General features: G+C 51.4%; 1 protein-coding gene across 1 annotated transcript in view; it reads left to right on the plus strand.

The window, feature by feature from the left end:
- The window catches only part of LOC105989332 (chromosome unknown open reading frame, human C9orf171), a 111,907-nt gene that overhangs the window by 67,916 nt on the left and 26,661 nt on the right, over positions 1 to 17,330 (plus strand). The gene's annotated exons all lie outside the window — the stretch shown is intronic.

A 17,330-nucleotide genomic window follows, 5' to 3' on the forward strand; every position in this document is an offset into this window, starting at 1 on the left:
AAAGTTTTTGAGACTCCCGTTTTTTTTCAGCCACTATAGCTGGGCTTGGTGGCATACACTGGCCACCTTGGGAGGGGAGGCTCCTGGTTCCAGGCCAGCTCCAGTTAAAAAGAAAAAAGCAAACCCAGTTGGCCCACCAGGAAGCTCCAGAGTTACCTGGGAAACATCTGTTTGTTTTGTTTTACTGGTCGTGGGGCTTGAACTCTGGGCCTGGGCGCTGTCCCTCAGCTCTTCAGCTCAAGGCCAGGGCTCTACCACTTGAGCCACGGCGCCACTTCTGGTTTTCTGGTGGTTCATTGGAGATAAGAGTCTCACAGACTTACCTGCCTAGGCTGGCTTTGAACCATGATCCTCAGATCTCAGCCTCCTGAGTCGCTAGGGTTACAAGCATGAGCTACCAGCGCCTGGCAAAACATCTGTTCTTTGGTGCCATGACCACACAGACCAGGGAGTTTGTTGCATGTTCTCAGCAGGTCCCTATCCTCACCAGCTCTTTTGAGTATGCATGCAAGATCATTAGTCATTCTACTTGAATTTTTTCACAGTAGTAGGATTTATTGTGTTTTTTTCCAAAAATTTTATTGTGATTAAGTGGTTTCATAATTTCCCAAGTTTCACAGTATTGTGGGATAGTGATGCGTAGTTAAAGTCACAAACACATTCTAACTTTCATGGAGTACTAGGATTTGAACTTGTGGCCTTGTACTTGCTAGGCAGGCACTCTACCAGTTGAGGCATATCTCTATACCTTTTGCTTTTTGTTTCACTAACTTTCCCTGTGCCAGGCTGAGACTATGATCCTCCTACCCTTGCCTCCTGATTAACTGGGACCACATGCGTGCACTGCTATGCCCTACCTTTCTCTGTATAATTGTTTTTTTTTTGGTCAGTTGTGGGGCCTGAACTCTGGGCTGGGTGCTGTCCCTGCGCTCTTCAGCTCAAGGCGAGTGTTCTACTGCTTGAGCCACAGGGCCATTGGTTTTCTAGTGGTTTATTGGAGATAAGAGTCTCACAGAGCCTGGCACTGGTGGCTCACGCCTGTAATCCTAGCTACTCAGGAGGCTGAGATCTGAGGATCGCGGTTCAAAGCCAGCCCGGGCAGGAGAGACCGTGAGACTCCTATCTCCAATAAACCACCAGAAAACCGGAAGTGGCGCTGTAGCTCAAGTGGTAGAGCGCTCACCTTGAGCTGAAGAGCTGAGGGACAGCGCCCAGGCCCAGAGTTCAAGCCCCACGACCAACAAAAAACAAAAAACAGAGAGGTTACAGTTAAATATGTAAGGTATGAGTACATTTCATTTTGAACAGTGTTTTCTTCCTTGTTTTATCCCGCTTCACACACACACACACATACACACACACACACACACACACACACACACACACTCCCCCCTCTCCTTTACCTTTTGTGTATCATTTGGGCAGACACAGAGTTCCCTGTACTAGTGTAGGCCTTGGTCTTGAGCTCTTAGCGTGGAGCTATCACTTGTGTTGAATGACGTGGACATTTACACACCCCAGTGCTAATGCCCATGTCCTTCCCACGGGCACACACCTATGTGGGAAGGGAGGGGCTGTGGCCACACAGTGGGGAGCTGGGTTGGTTCCCAGCCTGTCGCCACAGCTGGGAAGGCAGCCCCTCTGGAATCCAGCATCTGGGCAGAGCCACACCCCCTCCCCGCTCCTGTTCACTCAGACCTCAGAATTCTAGTCAGGGAAGAATTTTAAATTCTCATTACCAGCGTGTAAGGCCCTAACCCAGATCTCAAAGCACACGGCGACCCAGGGTCCAAACACAGATATGTCTGGAGGCCAGACATGAAACTATTAAAGGAGCGTTTAATTATTGATGTATTTTAATAAGTGTTTGCAAATGCCCCCGGCACATCTTAATTGTTACTGCTTGTAATTGGCAGAGCATTGTCAGTTACAGTGAGTCAGGGATACAGGAGCTGAGCCCCGAGCCCCGAGCCACGGCGCTGGGAACAGCTGGTGTTCCAGGTGGATCCTGGGGACCCAGGGCTCTGCCATCGCCCTGCTTACAAGCCACATGCTACACTGTGGGCAGAATTACCAGCAGGAGGATTCCATCATTCTGTCAGCGAGCAAGCAGCCCAAGCATTGGCGTGTGGCACAGGCCAGATGAATGCATAGTGCTGCTGTGTACTGTTGGGGTTACATGTCAGAAACCACCGCAGGTGCACCCTCTGTGAGCAACAGGGCAGCTTGCTGAGCACCTGCTTGCAATTCTTCATCCCCATCTGCAGAAGGGAAGACTGAGGGTCAGAGAAAGGGAATTGCTTGCCTGGGAGACTGGCTACAGCAATGATTGGCTCATCCATTGAGGGTTGAGGGGCCATCACTAGAGGGAGTACCCCCAGTTTTTCCTGCCCTGGAAGAGGTTATGTGACAGGACAGGGTCTGTCATTTTTTTCTCAGATCTTTAGAACACAATCTGAAAATATTTAAAGCGTCTGTTAAGCTTCCTTTTTTTTTTTTTTGCCAGTCCTGAGGCTTGAACTCAGGGCCTGGACGCTATCCCTGAGCTTCTCTGGCTCAAGGCTAGCACTCTACCACTTGAGAGCCGCAGCGCCGCTTTCAGCTTTTTCTGTGTATGTGGTGCTGAAGAATTGAACCCAGGGCTTCATGCATGCTGGGGAAGCGCTCTACCCACTACACCACCTTCCCAGCCCTCAGCTTCCCTTTTGTTGTGTCATTGGTCGGTCAGCTTTCTGTGAGTATAACAAAATGCCTCAGGTAATCAGCTTAACAGGAGGAAAGGTTTGTTGGGCTCAGGCTTGCAGAGGTGCTGGCCCCTGAGCAGTTGGGCCGTGGCTTTGGGCCTGTGGTGGGATGGCATTGTGGGGTGGAGCCTGCTCCCCCCACAGGGAGGAGGGGAACAGAGAGGAGAGGAGGAGGAGGGCCAGGCTGCAGTATCCCTCCTAGAGCTCACCTCCAGCTAGCTCCACCTCTTAAAGGTCCTACCACCTCCCAGCATAGCCATGGGGGCCTCAGGACTTTTAGCACATGGGCCTTTGGGGACCCCGCACCCCACCTCCCAAGCAGGTCACTTCCTTTACTTTCAGTGTCTTCCTAGTAGACTGATTCCTTTGACATACTGAGTGCTTTGGGCCTGCATCTGTTCACCCCAGTACTTAGTGCTGACCACAGTGCCTTTGCTGAAGAAGCCCTGAGTAAATGTTTGCTGAGTGAATTCATGATCAGCTGGTCACATCCAGAACTGAATGTTAGGCCAGTAGCAAAAGGCACCTTCCACGGAACCTCTAGTCCCGGCCTTAGTGCTGTCCGTGGAGAGAAGATGGAAGCGCAGGGACTCCCTGCAGTCACGTGTCACCCGCCTGACAGTGACATGCGTGAAGGATGGAGGAAATTTTCAGGCTGTTAAAAAAAAAAAGCTTGCTCCCTGACAGGGTGTTGAATCTCCCTGCCACACTGATGCATTTTACAAATTCACAGCCGCCCCATTCATCAGTCTGGGCCTAGAGTTGGTGGCCAGAACCCCAGCCAGCTGACCTAGATGGGAGCAATCAGGCCCTTCCCAAGACGGCCACGCCGGGCGGCCGTGAGCCGAACTGGGCTGACCACAAGGGGGCGCAGCGAGAACTGGGAAGGCTAGGCCTGGGAGCCGCCACCTGCTCCAGTCCATGCCAGCCACCCGCTGCACCGCTCTGCAGGGGCACCGGGACCCCAGGTGACCGACCATGGTGGGTTCAGTCACCCGCAGGGACCAGGGTGTGGCTCCGTGGTGGAGTGAGGCCCTGCACTCTGTCCCCAAAATTATCTAAGTTTTATAGTTTGTGTGTTATATACCATATGTATATCATATTGTATATTATATATACATATATTACCAGAGCCCAGTACCATGCCTGGAACTGGGTAAGTTTGTTACCCAGACCTTGAAACAGTAATTAAAAATAAAGAGATCCAAGCTGGGCGTGGGTGGCTCATGAATATAATCTTAGCTACTCAGGAGAGTGAAACCTGAGGATCACAGTTCAAAGCCAGCTCAGGCAGGAAAGTCCATGAGACTCTTATCTCCAGTTAACAACCAAAGAGCTGGAAATGAAGCTGTGGCTAAGTGGTAGAGAATTAGCTTTGAGCAAGACAGCTCAGGGATAGTGACCAGGGCCCGAGCTCAAGCCAGGACTAGAACACAGAAAGAGACAGAGAGAGAGAGACAGAGAGAGAGAGAGACACACACACACACACACAGAGTAGATACAGAAAAGGAATGGCAGAACCAGAGAGTCTTATGTTCTTAGCAGACTCTGCCCTCCATCCACTTCTGCTAATTTTATGACTGAGCAGGGCCCTGAAGGCCCCACAAAGACTGTGTTCCTTGGCTGTGTTCATAGAGGTAACAGTTCCCAAACGAAGGAAGTAACCTCCATGTTCAATGTGCTGCTTAGGTCATACTTATAGCATTAAATATTTTAAAAAGTGCAGGACATGCTGGGCGCTGGTAGCTCAGACGGCTGAGATCTGAGGATCCAGGTTCGAAGCCAGCCTGGGCAGGCAAGTCTGCGAGACTCTCACTTCCAGTTAACCACCAAAAATCCAAAAGTTGACCCGTGGCAAGTGGTAGAATGCCCATCTTGAGAGAAAAAGCTAAGGGAGAGCACCCAAGACCCTGAGTTCAAGCCCCAATACTGGCACCAAAAAAATACAAAAAAGCAGGACACCGTCCATTCAGGAGAAAAGTCTAGAAGCTGGAGAGTATATCAGAGGGGACCTGTCAGAGGCGCACATGACTCTGTGTACAGAGAGCAGGACAGGAAGTGAGTCCTGCTCACTGGTGGGGGGGTGGGGGGAGATCAAACAAGGACCTGTAGAGGGTGATAGCCGCACAGTCCTGCATGACCGGTGGTGCAGCGTTGATCTTTGCGCCTGCACTAGCTCCTTAAATGCACTCACTGCCACTGAGTGCAGATCATCGCTCGGTTTTATTGATGGGAAAACTGAGGTGCAGAGACTTACTTGCCAAATTTGGAACCATACCTTCCCATCTATGAGGAAGCCTGGAAGCCCTTCCTCCTCCCAACCTCTGTCCCTGATGGGCCACCCCTGAGCTGTGGGGTGGGGCGGCTGGAGTGAGCAGCCGTAGCACTCAACAGCCAATTGTGACTCTCAAGGATAGGGACTGTACCCCCCTCCCCCCAGCAGCTCTATCCATCCACCCAGCAGTTCTCCGAAGCAGGTGCCTGTGCCCTTCAGTGAAGCTGATGGAAACTGAGGCATGGAGAGGTTGTCTTGAAAGGTGACCAGATGGATGGGTGGGGCAGCAACCAGAATGGATTGAGGATGTGGCTCTGTTGACTGCACCCTAGTCTGGTGCAGCCGTGTCCCACTGAGACACAAGACACCCCTCATGCCTCTTTCTATAAACTTGGGTCTCACATGTATCCCAGGCTGGCCTGGAGCTCATGATCTACCTGCCACAGCCTGCCGAGTGCTGGGATTACAGGGGATGCACTATACTCAGCGTCAAGGGAGTTTTATCGACCTAGTTTCAGGCAGGGTGCTGGCTGGGAGGAGCTGGCATTCTGGAAGGAAGCCAGATCTCTCTGGGGTGGGGGCCTGGCTGCCCTGGCATCTCCCTGGACCCCCTAAAGCTCCTGCTGCTGCTTCCTCTTCCAGAGGCAGGATGGAGACATTTTTCATGCTTTCCCTTGTTCTCTTTTGGTTCTCCTGTGAATCACACAGAGATTTATTCCCGGCCTGACGCTCACTTACAACATGGGGGACCGGCAGGGCTTGGGTCGGAGCTGATGGGCCCATAATAGATGGAGCTGCAGCTCCCCCAAGGCCTGTCCAGACCGGAACCCCATCCATCAGGAACTCCTGGGTGCCAAGGTCAGCACTAACGAGCTGCTGCGCCCCCTGGGGCCTCTCCAGTCACATCCAGCTCTGCTTTGTTTTTGCTGGAGCTGGGCTCCACCAGCATCACACCAGCATGGAACCCACCCCCCACCCCCCCAGCCAGGCCGGCACCACTGGGCTCAGCCAAGCAGGACTGAAGCTGGAAGGTGCCATCTGGATCCGCTGAGAGGTTGGCTGGAGGTGGTGGTGGATGCTGAAAACCTCAGCGCCCTGGGTTCGTTTTGATTAAGAATGATGATGATGATGATGATGAGACCAGTTTCCAGTTTCTCCAGTTTCATGGCTGTGTCACTCCCAACATAGCACAAGATCTCCAGAGCAGCTCTATAGGCTCTTATCCTCATTTGTCAGAAGGGGAAACTGAGGCCCGGGGATGCAGGTCTGTGATCGTGCAGTTGGGCTGCGGCTGTGTTGGCGTTTGTTTTAAACCCTCCTTCACCGGCATGTTGCTTAGTACCCACGAGTGCGGGGCACAGAGAGGGAAGGCGCACCGACAGGTGTCTAGGGACAGCGTGGCGCAGTTTCCAGGTGGGCAGAGGCGGCAGGATCCATGTGTGAAGGGCACTGTGGGAACTCCAGGTCCTGAGTGCCTCTACTCAAAACCTCCTGAGTCTCACCGAGCCTCAGTCCCTGTTCCTCCTGCCTCCAGCCTCGCCCTGCTTCTCTCTCCAACCCAGATACACTTCCCCGCCTCTGCCCTGCCTGGCATGGCTCCCCTCCCTTCAGAGGCTCCTCATCCTTCATCTCCTGTCCTCCCCACCAGCCTCCATGGGGCTCTTGTACACCGGGGGGTCGTGGTGCCTAGTACATGCATGGGCTGCAGTAGGCTCTCTATGAATGCTCGTTGGCTGACTACATGGAAAGAATGGACATGCCACATGTTTGGGCTGAAGGACATAGGACGTGGCCACCTCGGGCCTGGGCTCTAAGCTTTAGCCACATCTGTTGAGACACATGTTGATTCCTTTCCCAGGGCTCCTGTAAGAAGTTACCAAAAACTAGGTGACCAGGATTTTTGATCCTCTCCTAGCGCGGACCGTGGTCTCGCCTCTGTGTGTTGTCTTTGCCTCTTAGGACACTAGTGCCGAACACAGTGACTTATGCCCATAATCCCAGCGATGCTGAAGACAGAAATAGGAAGATCTTGGACTTGCCTAGCAAGACACTGAGTTAAAACCCCAGCTGGCACAAGAAGGGGGGTGGTATTTTAATCAGCCAAAATACACCAGGCACAAATGCTTGTTTAAGGAGCAGATTTTTTTTTTTTTGGGTCCGGTCGTGAGGCCTGAACTCTGGGCCTGGGTGCTGTCCCTCAGCTCTTCAGCTCAAGGCTAGCGCTCTACCACGTGAGCCACAGCGCCACTTCCAGCTTTTTTCTTTTTGCTTATGTGGTGCTGAGGAATCGAACCCAGGGCCTTGAGCATGCAAGGCAAGCGCTCTACCACTGAGCCACCTTCCCAGCCCCAGGAGCAGACATTTTTATCAACACTTTCTTTTGTGTTTATTAGAGAAATTTCTGGAAATTTCTGTTTCTAAGCAAACAAGTTCAGAATCTATAGAACTGACTTGCGGAAACTCACCTCTTAGATTCAACAGACGTCATCGCATGCTGGGATTCACTTCTAGTCCTTTCTTTTGTTTTTAAAGAAACAATATAGGTGGGCACTGATGGTTCACACCTGTCATCCTAGCTACTCAGGAAGCTGAGATCTGGGCACCACGGTTCAAAGCCAGTCAGGGCAGGAAAGTCGCGAGACTCTTATCTCCAATGAGCCACCAGAAAACTGGAGGTGGAGCTGTGGCTGAGTGTGAGAACAATAGCCTTGAGCAAAAAGAGCTCAGACACAGCACCCAAGTCTTGAGTTCAAACCACATGTCCGACAAAAAGAAAGAGACTATAACATACAAACACAGAGGGACACCCCTGTGTGCCTTAAGCCCGGCCTGAACTGGCACTGGGATTCAAGGCAGACCTTATACTTTACACTCAGTTTGTGTATGTCACCTGTTAGAAGACTTGCTAGTCCCAATGTGATCCCCTCCTTGAGTCCTTTTGCCCAGCAGCATATGTTTTCACTCAGCACGTTTGCATTGGGGGCCTTGGCCCACCACCTTGGATATAGCACCTCCCTCTTTTTTTTTTTAAGGACCTGTCCTGGGGTTTGAAGGAGGCGTCGGCTGCTTGAGCCACACCCCCAGCTGTTTCAGGGCACTGTTCTAATTAGGTTTTGCTTTATGCCCCATCCAGCTTGAACCATGAGCCCCCTACTCATGCTTCCAGAACAGCTGGAAGGACAGCTAGGTACCACCAACTCTAGCTACCTAGTGGGATGGGGCACACACAGCTCCAGTGTGTGTGTGGGGGGGGGTTGTCTTATGAATTTCTTGCCCAGGCTAGTCTTGAACTGAAGTCCTCCTGGTAATTTTCTGAATAGTTGGGATTACAGTCATGAGTCGCAGTACCTTGTCCATCGTGTTGAATGTCCCCCAGGAAACAAGCCCCTGTAGGGCAGATACACAGCTGTGACTTTCCTGGGCAGGTGACCGGGGACGGCCTCCCACGCTACCCCTGCCCCCAAGGGCCCATCTCTGCATTTCCACCTCACTAGTGTAGCAGTAAGGGTCCTGTGGGAGGACTGGGAGTTGGGCAGTGCCTGGGAGAAGCAGGCCCGAGCTGTTCTCCCTGCTTTGGCCAAGTCCAACCATCTAGCCGTCGTTCCTTCTCTTAGTTTCTCTTCCCAGTCTGCAGGCCCCAAGGCCTCTCACCTTTACCCTCCCTCCCCACCCACCACCCAGAGGCCACAACTTAGATTTTCTCAGTTACTCCCCCCCCCATCTCCCCCTCTCTTCCCCCCCTCCCTCCCTGCAGCTAGGCCCCCCGGTGTTGGAGTCACTAATTGAATTCGCCCTTGTGAAAATTGTTAACAAATGCAAATGAGCGCTTAGACAAATTTAGAAGTCAGGGCTGAGCTGTAACCCAGCAGTCATTAGCTTTTGTGTTGTAACCACAAACAATTAAGAAAGAATGGCCAGCCCTGAGGTCCCGTGCCTAATTAGCCTTCAGAGCCCTGTCACGGAGACTCTGGGCGCTCCCTGCCCCCCTCAGTGGCCCCCAGGAATCCAGGCCCTGGAGCAAAGGCAGGACAAGCAGAAAGAGGCGGGTGGTGGGAGGGGTGGACAGCAGCCGCCCGGGGGCGCCCGGGGGCGGAGCTGGCCGTCAACTGTGCCATTCAATGCCTCCACTGGAGACGGGGCCCAGGGGCCTGCAGAGATTCCTCCGCAAGGGAAAGGCTCAGAGCTGCAGTCCACAAAGGTTCAGGGGTGCCTCTGCTAGGATCAGGGGTTTGGGGTGCACCCTGTTAAAATGTGGGTTCATTGGCCTCACCCAGGCTAGGGGGTCCTACTTGTGTGCATGCACACATGCACCAATCCTGGTCCTCAGATAGCCTCCTGAGTAGCTGGGATTACAGGTGTGAGCCACTGTACCTGGCTGAGATTCTTCACTTCCTCATCTGAGAGTGGCATGGGCATCAGGAGGGCAGAGAGATCATGTTGTCAGCTTCTGATCGTGGTCCAGGGCCCATGCCCTAGGTGTGTGGGAGCCACGCCCTCAGGGTTGCAGACCCTGGGCACTCCTGCAGACCCTGGGTGCTCTGGTCTTTGTGGGTCCTTCCCTCCATGTAGAAAAGAAAAGGGTATGTTGTGCCTGTACCCTGTGGCAGGACCCCCACCAAGAAGACCACCGAGAGTCAGACGTTCCAAAATGCAAAAGCAAGGCTTTATTCAGGCAGGCTGCAGCTCGGGCTTCGTCCTACGAAGCACTGACTCAGCGGAGCTTAGGAGGAAGGCCCTGAGCTGAAATTTCACAGGGCTTATAAAGGCAAAACCACAAAGTTACAGCAACCAGATGTGTTAACAGGATATTCTAGGGCGATAAGGGTTGATAGGGGGTGATCAGACCATTTGGGCTAGGGCAATAAAGGGCAGGGGGTATCTGTGAAGTGAGGGGAGTTTGTGGCCACAGATAACTCTGTCCTTGGGATTTATGTGAGCTCTGGTTAACTTCGACACAGATAGGTCAGTTCCTGGAATTTATGTTTGCTCTGGGTCACTCATAATTTAACATAAATGGCAGAATGGCCGCTGCGTCAAAATGGAGTTACTTCAACTCTTCAGGTATTTTCTGGCTCTGCTGGCACAGGAATAGATACAATGCTGTGGCTGGGCACAGTGGCTGATGCCTGTAATCTCAGTTAGGAGACTTAGTAGTAGTCTTGGTAGCATGGAGGGAAATTTATTCCAAATCATTTAGAAAATCAGGAGTGAAGGGCTCTATAAAATACTTCTTGGCAGTCAGACCATGAGCCCATTTGGGAAACCAAAAGGAAAAGCATTCCTTCCTGAGCCAGCTGTGTGGTGCCATCCATGGAGGGGGGCAAATCCAAAGCTCAGGCTCAGCATGGGGGGTCCCAGGAGGAGGGACAGGAGGTGCCACATTAGCTACAGGCTGTGTTTTTGTTTGTTTTGGGTTTCAACCCAGGGCCTGGCCACTGTCCCTTAGCTTTTTCACTCAAGGCTGGTACTCTACCAGTTGAGCCACACTGCCACCCCCAGCTTTTTACTGATGAATTGAAAATAATTTCACAGACTTCCCTGCTCTGGCTGTCTTTGAACCTCAGTCCTCAGATCTCAGCCTCCTGAGTAGTTAGGATTAGAGGCATGAGCCACTGGTACCTGGCTGGGTTTTTTTTTTGTTTTTTTGTTTTTGTTTTTGTTTTTGTTTTTGTTTGTTGTTGTTGTTGTTTTGTCAGTCATGGGGCCTGAACTCCAGGCCTGGGCGCTGTCCCTCAGCTCTTCAGCTCAAGGTGAGCACTCTACCACTTGAGCCATAGCGCCACTTCCATATTTTTCTGCTTATGTGGTGCTGAGGAATCGAACCCAGGGCCTCATGCATGCAAGGCAAGCGCTCTACCACTGAGCCACCTTCCCAGCCCCCCTGGCTGGGTTTTGATCAGCACTCTGAGAGAAACCAGCCTGCCAGCCTCTTCCTCCTCCAGAAGCGCATGGAGCTCCATCAGGTCCCCTTCTGAGGGCGCCCAGCGGGTCCCCTGTATCCCTTGAGGGTGTGCGGATGCCAAGCCAGCGCCTCCTCCGCCCCCAGGGAGCCGAGACCGCCGGCACCTAAGAGATGGATTTTAATTTTATTTTAACAAAATAGCTGTCTCTCACTGGAAGGCACATGACCAAAGAAAGGCTCCCGTCTTGAGTGGAACCGCGTTGCTCAGACCTCCGTGCTGTCATTGATTTTCCAGGAAGAAAAAAAAATCGCCTCTGGCTACTAAACTGAATTAGTAGTCACTGATGACCAATTATTTTAGCCCACTGCGAATGGGAGAGGCGAACTGAAATCCAGTTTGTCAGACCTGAAGCTCCCTTCTGAAACGCCTTTCAACAAATGTGTACCTCCCGTCCCTCTCGAGGAGCCTCCGCCCTCCTCTCTCCCGCCAACTTCTCCCGCTCTGAGAAGTTTTAATGAGCCTGGCAGATGAAGACGACTTGCATGAAAGGGGCTCCTGTAATCCACAGAGCGTTCTTGGCAGACAGCGGCGGGCCTGGGCAAATCAGAGCTGTCAGCCCCCATCTCGGCCTGCCCACACCGTGCCACACCGCACTGCACGCGTGTCAGCCTCATGTTTGCAAATGATCATTTCCATTTCTCTTTCGTGTCCCTCGGAACCCTTGGTCTGGGGCATCCGTCGCCAAGCCTGGAGGATAGATTTGATGAAACTAATCGGAAGTTCTCCAACATCCCTCCAGAGTAGGAGCTGATTTTTTTTTTTATTTTACTCCCTGTTTTCTGCTCTCTTAGACTTAGTGACGAGGTGTGGCTGTGAACCGGAGCTTTTCAGAGGGCTGGGTAACAGGTGATTTGTCAGGCTTTTAACAGGGCAGCTGCAGCAGTGTGGAGATGGCCACCTTGCCAGAGGGAGTGCCCAGGCTAGCCCAGGGCTGGCTTTAGACCAGCAGAATCGGCAGACAGAAACCGTGCAGCCTGAGACCCCCGATGGTCCCTGCCGAGAATCAGCACCTCAGAAACTTTCCTACATAGGAAAGTCTTCCAGCCAGTCAAAGCAGCACATTCGCACCGTTCACGCCTTTCCACCATGCCTGAGCACAAAGCAGGACAAGCAGACAGGCCGGTGGTCACCCCCAGCCATGAAACCACAGGCCATCCACACCAGTGGCTCACGCCTGTGAACCTAGCTACTCAGGAAGTTGAGACACAAGTACTATCAGGGCCAAACTTCCCAGAGCCAGATGGGAAAGGGGACACTGTGGCAGGCACTCTTGATCTTGCCTAGCATGCCTTCGCCCGGGCACCCCAGAGAAGCCTGCAGCACTAGAAGAGCTGGGCCTGAGGCTTTGCAAAGGCCCATGCTAACACCCCCCACCCCCAAGCGAGAAGCCCAGGAGTCAGATAGAAATCAATCACCATGCATTTCCCCAAAGCCTCAGCGGCTTGAGCAGCTTGAGCCATGGGAAGGCAGGGACAGGGATGCTTCAGGGTCTGGTGAGAGGACAGTTGCTGGGAAAGTCTGAGGATCGCCAGGCCCCTGCATTTGGCCTCTGTCTGCAGCTGGCCACCTTGTCAGCCTAAGCCGCCTGCCTTTTGTGTATGGAGAGCTGGATTCTCTGCACTGGAGACGCCGTAGCCCGAGGGCTGGGAGTCTGGGCTTTGCTGTGGATGTGGCCAGGTGACCCTGGGAAAGCTCTGACCAATCTGGGCCTCTGCTTCCTTTTCTATGTTCACTTAGTGAGGATGAATAATTGAGCTCTTCTCTGTGAACTCCTCCACCCCCTCAAAAGTGAGGTTCAGAGAAAACTATAATTGTTACCACAGGGGCCTCAGCCCACGGCAAACCTTTATGGGGGATAGTGGTGCTTTTCTTTACAATGAAGAATTTCATTGACTTTTGCGTGTGTATGTGTGTGTGCATGTGCGCACAGGTGCTGGGGCTTGAACTTGGGCCTGGGCACGGTCCCTGAGCTTTTGTGCTCTCAGCTAATACCTTACCACTTGAGCCACAACTCTGTTTCTGGCTTTTTGGAGGTTGATTGGAGATAAGAGCCTCATGGACTTTCCTACCCAGGCTGGCTTTGAAACTCAATCCTCAGCTCTCAGGCTCCTGAGTACCTAGGTTTACAGCCATGAGCCACTATCTCCTGGCTTGAATTAAGTCAATTTTTAAAGGGAAAATACCTAGTTACTCACAAGGCTGAGGACTGAGGATCACAGCTCGAAGATCAGCCCAGGCAGAAAAGCCCATGAGACTCTAATCTCCAACTAATCACTAAAAATCTGGAAGTGGAGCAGCGGCTCTAGTGGTAGAATGCCAGTCTTGAGTGAAAAAGTTAAGGGACAGTGGCCAGACCCTATGTTCAAGCCCCAGTATCAGTACAAAAACAAACAAACAAACAAAAAAACTGAGGGCTGGGAAGGTGGCTCAGTGGTAGAGCGCTTGCCTTGCATGCCTGAGGCCCTGGGTTCAATTCCTCAGCACCACATAAGCAAAAAAGAAAAAAAGACAGAAGTGGCGCTGTGGCTCAAGAGGTAGAGCACTAGCCTTGAGCTGAAGAGCTGAGGGACAGCACCCAGGCCCAGAGTTCAGGCCTCACAATCAGACACCCCCCCCCAAAAAAAAACAACAAACTGAGCTGGGTGTCGATGGCTCATACCTGTAATCCTAGCTACTCAGGAGGCTGAGATCTGAGGATCGTGGTTCACAGCCAGCTGTGGTCAATGTGTTGGCCTTGAGCTGAAGAGCTGAGGGACAGTGCACAGGCCCAGAGTTTAAGCCCCACAATCGACAAAACTAAAACCAAAAACTGAACATATAACATAGAAGCAAAAGATAAATATGGAAGAAAATAAGAAGAGTGAATCCTAAAGATGCTTCCTGCCTTTTCCTGCCAAGCATTGTAGTTTACATCTGTAATCCCAGCTATCTGGGAGGCAGAGACTGGAAGGACAGAGACTCAAGGCCTGTTTCTATAGTCACCTCTGCTCTCTCTCTCTCTCTCTCTCTCTCTGTCTGTCTTTGTCTTTCTCTCTCCCTCCCTCCTTCCTGGCTGCTATGAGGTGAACAGGGAGAAACCCACAGCAATCCTCAGAACTCAGCCTCCCGAGTAGCTAGGATTACAGGTGTGAGCCACCGGCGCCAGGCTGGCCTTTTCCTTCTTTTAAGTTGTTTTCCTGGGCACTTGTCACGCCATTGCACTGGTTAATACGTCCAGGCTAGGAGAATTATGGAAACTTCCAGCTTCATTGGGAAACACATTTGTGTTTGTCACTCCATGCTGGCTGCTCGACGGGAGGGGCTGAGAAAGAGCTGTACCCACCCCCAGCCCCATTTCTGTGCCTTCTCCCAGCCAAGGTGTGTCTCTGTGGGTTGGCACAAAGCGCATGGGATTCGGTGAGGTTTTCTATTGTTTCTTTCATTGCTCTTTGAGTTAACTCAGTGTGAACCCTCTTTATTTCTGTTTGTAATTAAAACCTGATTTGTAACCAGGTCCTAGCTGCTTACACCTGAAATCCTAGTGATTCAGGAGGCTGAGATCTGAGGACTGAGGTTCAAAGCCAGCCTGGGCAGGAAAGACCATGAGACTCTGATCTCTAACCACCAAAAAAGCCAAAGTGGAGCTGTGGTTCCAATAGTAGAACACCCACCTTGAGTGAAAGAAACAAGTGAGGGCGCAAGTCCCAGATGGCAAAAAGACAAAGGGGGGGTGGAGACATTGTTTTAAAAGTTTTAGAATGTTCTTGAATGTTTTCTATATCACAGTTGGGAGAACTCATGTGTGAGTGCCTAGGCCTGATTCCCTCAGCTATATTAAATTATATATATGTAAAGCCAGGCGCTGGTGGCTCACGCATGTAATCCTAGCTACTCAGGAGGTTGAGATCTGAGGATCAAGGTTCAAAGCCAGCCTGGGCAGGAAAGTCCAAGAGACTCTTATCTCCAATAAGACACCAGAAAACCGGAAGTGGTGCTGTGGCTCAAGTGGCAGAGTGCTCACCTTGAGCTGAGGGACAGCATACAGGCCCAGAGGGCTTTTTTGTCGACAAAAACAAACAAACAAATAAACAAACAAACTATGTATACTTTAGCCAGCTTTGCTCTTTCAGACTTTTCTAGCATAATCACTCACTTTGTTTAGGTTTCAAATTTATTGGCAAACAAATAATGTTTTACATAATATCTCTTGAGGCAGTACTGGAGTTCGAACTCAAGGCCTTGTACTTGGTAGGCAGACTGTCTCTACCATTTAACCCCATTTCCAGCCCTTTTCTGCCTTAGGTATTTTTGGATCCAGTCCTGGATCCTCCCACTTCTTCTCCTAGGTCACTGAGATTACAGGCATGAGTCACCTCACCCAACCTAGTTCTGTGCAACTTTATTACATGTAAGTGTGTAAGATAATCAAGAAATTGTTCCATCACCACAGAGATCACCCTGTACCAACCTTCCTTCACACCATTCCCTACTTCCTGGAAATTTTCAAGAATGATATATACATGAAATCAAGCAGCCTTTTTCACTCAGCATAAAAACCTAGAGAAGCCAGGCACCAGTGGCTCACGCCTGTAATCCTAGCTACTCAGGAAGCTGAGGACTAAGGATCATGGTTCAAAGCCAGGCCAGGCAGGAAAGTTCATGAGATTTCTTTTTTTTTTTGGGTCTGGTCATGGGCCTGAACTCTGGGCTCTTCAGCTCAAGGCAAGTGCTCTACCACTTGAGCCACAGCGCCACTTCTGGTTTTTTTTCTGTTTATGTGGTGCTGAGGAATCGAACCCAGGGCCTCATGCATGCAAGGCAAGTGTTCTACCACTGAGCCCCTCCATGAGACTCTTATCTCCAATAAACCACCAGAAAACCGGAAGTGGTGCTGTGGCTCAAGTGGCAGAGTGCTAGCCTTGAGCTGAGGGATAGCATCCAAGCCCAGAGTTCAAGTCCCATGACTGACAAAAACAAAACCTAAAGACCCCTATGAGCTGTGTCATGTATTAATAGTTGCTTTTTATGGCTGAGGAGTATTCCATATCTATATATAGGGTTTGTATGGTCTAAGGCCTCCATGATTCAGGACCCACTGCAAGGCAGAGGGGAAGTAAGTGTGTGCTAGTTGGGCAAGAGAGGACCCCTGGCAAGGTACAGGGCCTGGAAGGCCAGGAAGGACAGGAGGATGGGCCAGATGTCTTGGAGAGGTGGCTGGGTGCTCCTGGACTTGGTCTGAGAAATGGAAGGAGTGATGGAATCTGATTTATGTCCCAGCCTCTCTCTCTAGCCTCCACTCCTGTGTATCCAAGCTAACAAGTCAGAGTGGAAGTAAGACCAGCCAGTGCCTTAGACCTGAGCAGAGCTTGGCAGCTGTGCCAGTCTCCAGCCCCACCTGCCTCTCTCTCCCAATAATAAGAACCTCTGGCCAGAGGCGGTCATCCAGGCCGCAGGACTGCAAGGGCTGGTTCTGGTGATGGATATAGTTGAGGCTGCTGCGAGGAGAGCCCTTCCTTGGACCGGCCTCTTGGGGTAGATATTTTGAGATTACGCACACTCGTAGTGTCATTAGAAAGCACAGCTATAAATTAGGCTGCTCAGGGGCATGGGGTTTGTAATAATTAAGTAATAAAAGTCGCCACAGGGGTAAAGGAGCCAGAAAACAAAGAGCCAGTGTTTATAGATGCACTGCTGGCTGTTCAGGGGGGGACCTGGGCATTTCACAGCCACGGAGCCTCTGCTCCGATAACTCAAGTTCCTCCAGACCAGGCGTGAGGACTGCCGGGTCAGCCCAGGCTCATGGCTAACCAATTATTGCTAACTAGCATGAGACCCACAAAAATCAGAACTGGAGTGTTTCAAGACACGAGCCCTTCGTGTGTGTGTGTGTGTGTGTGTGTGTGTGTGTGTGTGCTGGTACTGGGGCTTTGGGCTGAGCTAAGGGCCTGGGTGCTGGCCCTGAGCTTTTTGTTTAAGGCTAGTGCCATACCACTTGAGCCTCAGCTCCACTTTTGACTTCTTGGTGGTTAATTGGAGATGTAAGTCTCAAGAGCTTTCCTGCCCAGGCTGGTTTTAAGCCGTGATCCTCAGATCTCAGCTTCCTGAGTAGCTAAAATGACAGGTGTGAGTCACCAGCACCCAGCTTGAAAATCTCACATTTTTCTAAATGTGAGATATCACAACTTTCAACCAATGGCCGTCACTTCAAAGATTTAAAAAAACTGGTGTATAGGCCCAATGAAAAGCCAGGCTGAGTGGTGACTGCCTATAATCCCAGCTAGGCAGGAAGCAGAGGTGGTAGGATCCAGGTCTGAGGCCCACCTTGGACCAAAAAAGCATGACGGGGTTAGGGATTTAGCTCCTAAAGAT

Source organism: Dipodomys ordii, unplaced genomic scaffold, assembly GCF_000151885.1.
Source record: "Dipodomys ordii isolate 6190 unplaced genomic scaffold, Dord_2.0 Scaffold55, whole genome shotgun sequence".
Taxonomy (NCBI): Eukaryota; Metazoa; Chordata; class Mammalia; order Rodentia; family Heteromyidae; genus Dipodomys; species Dipodomys ordii.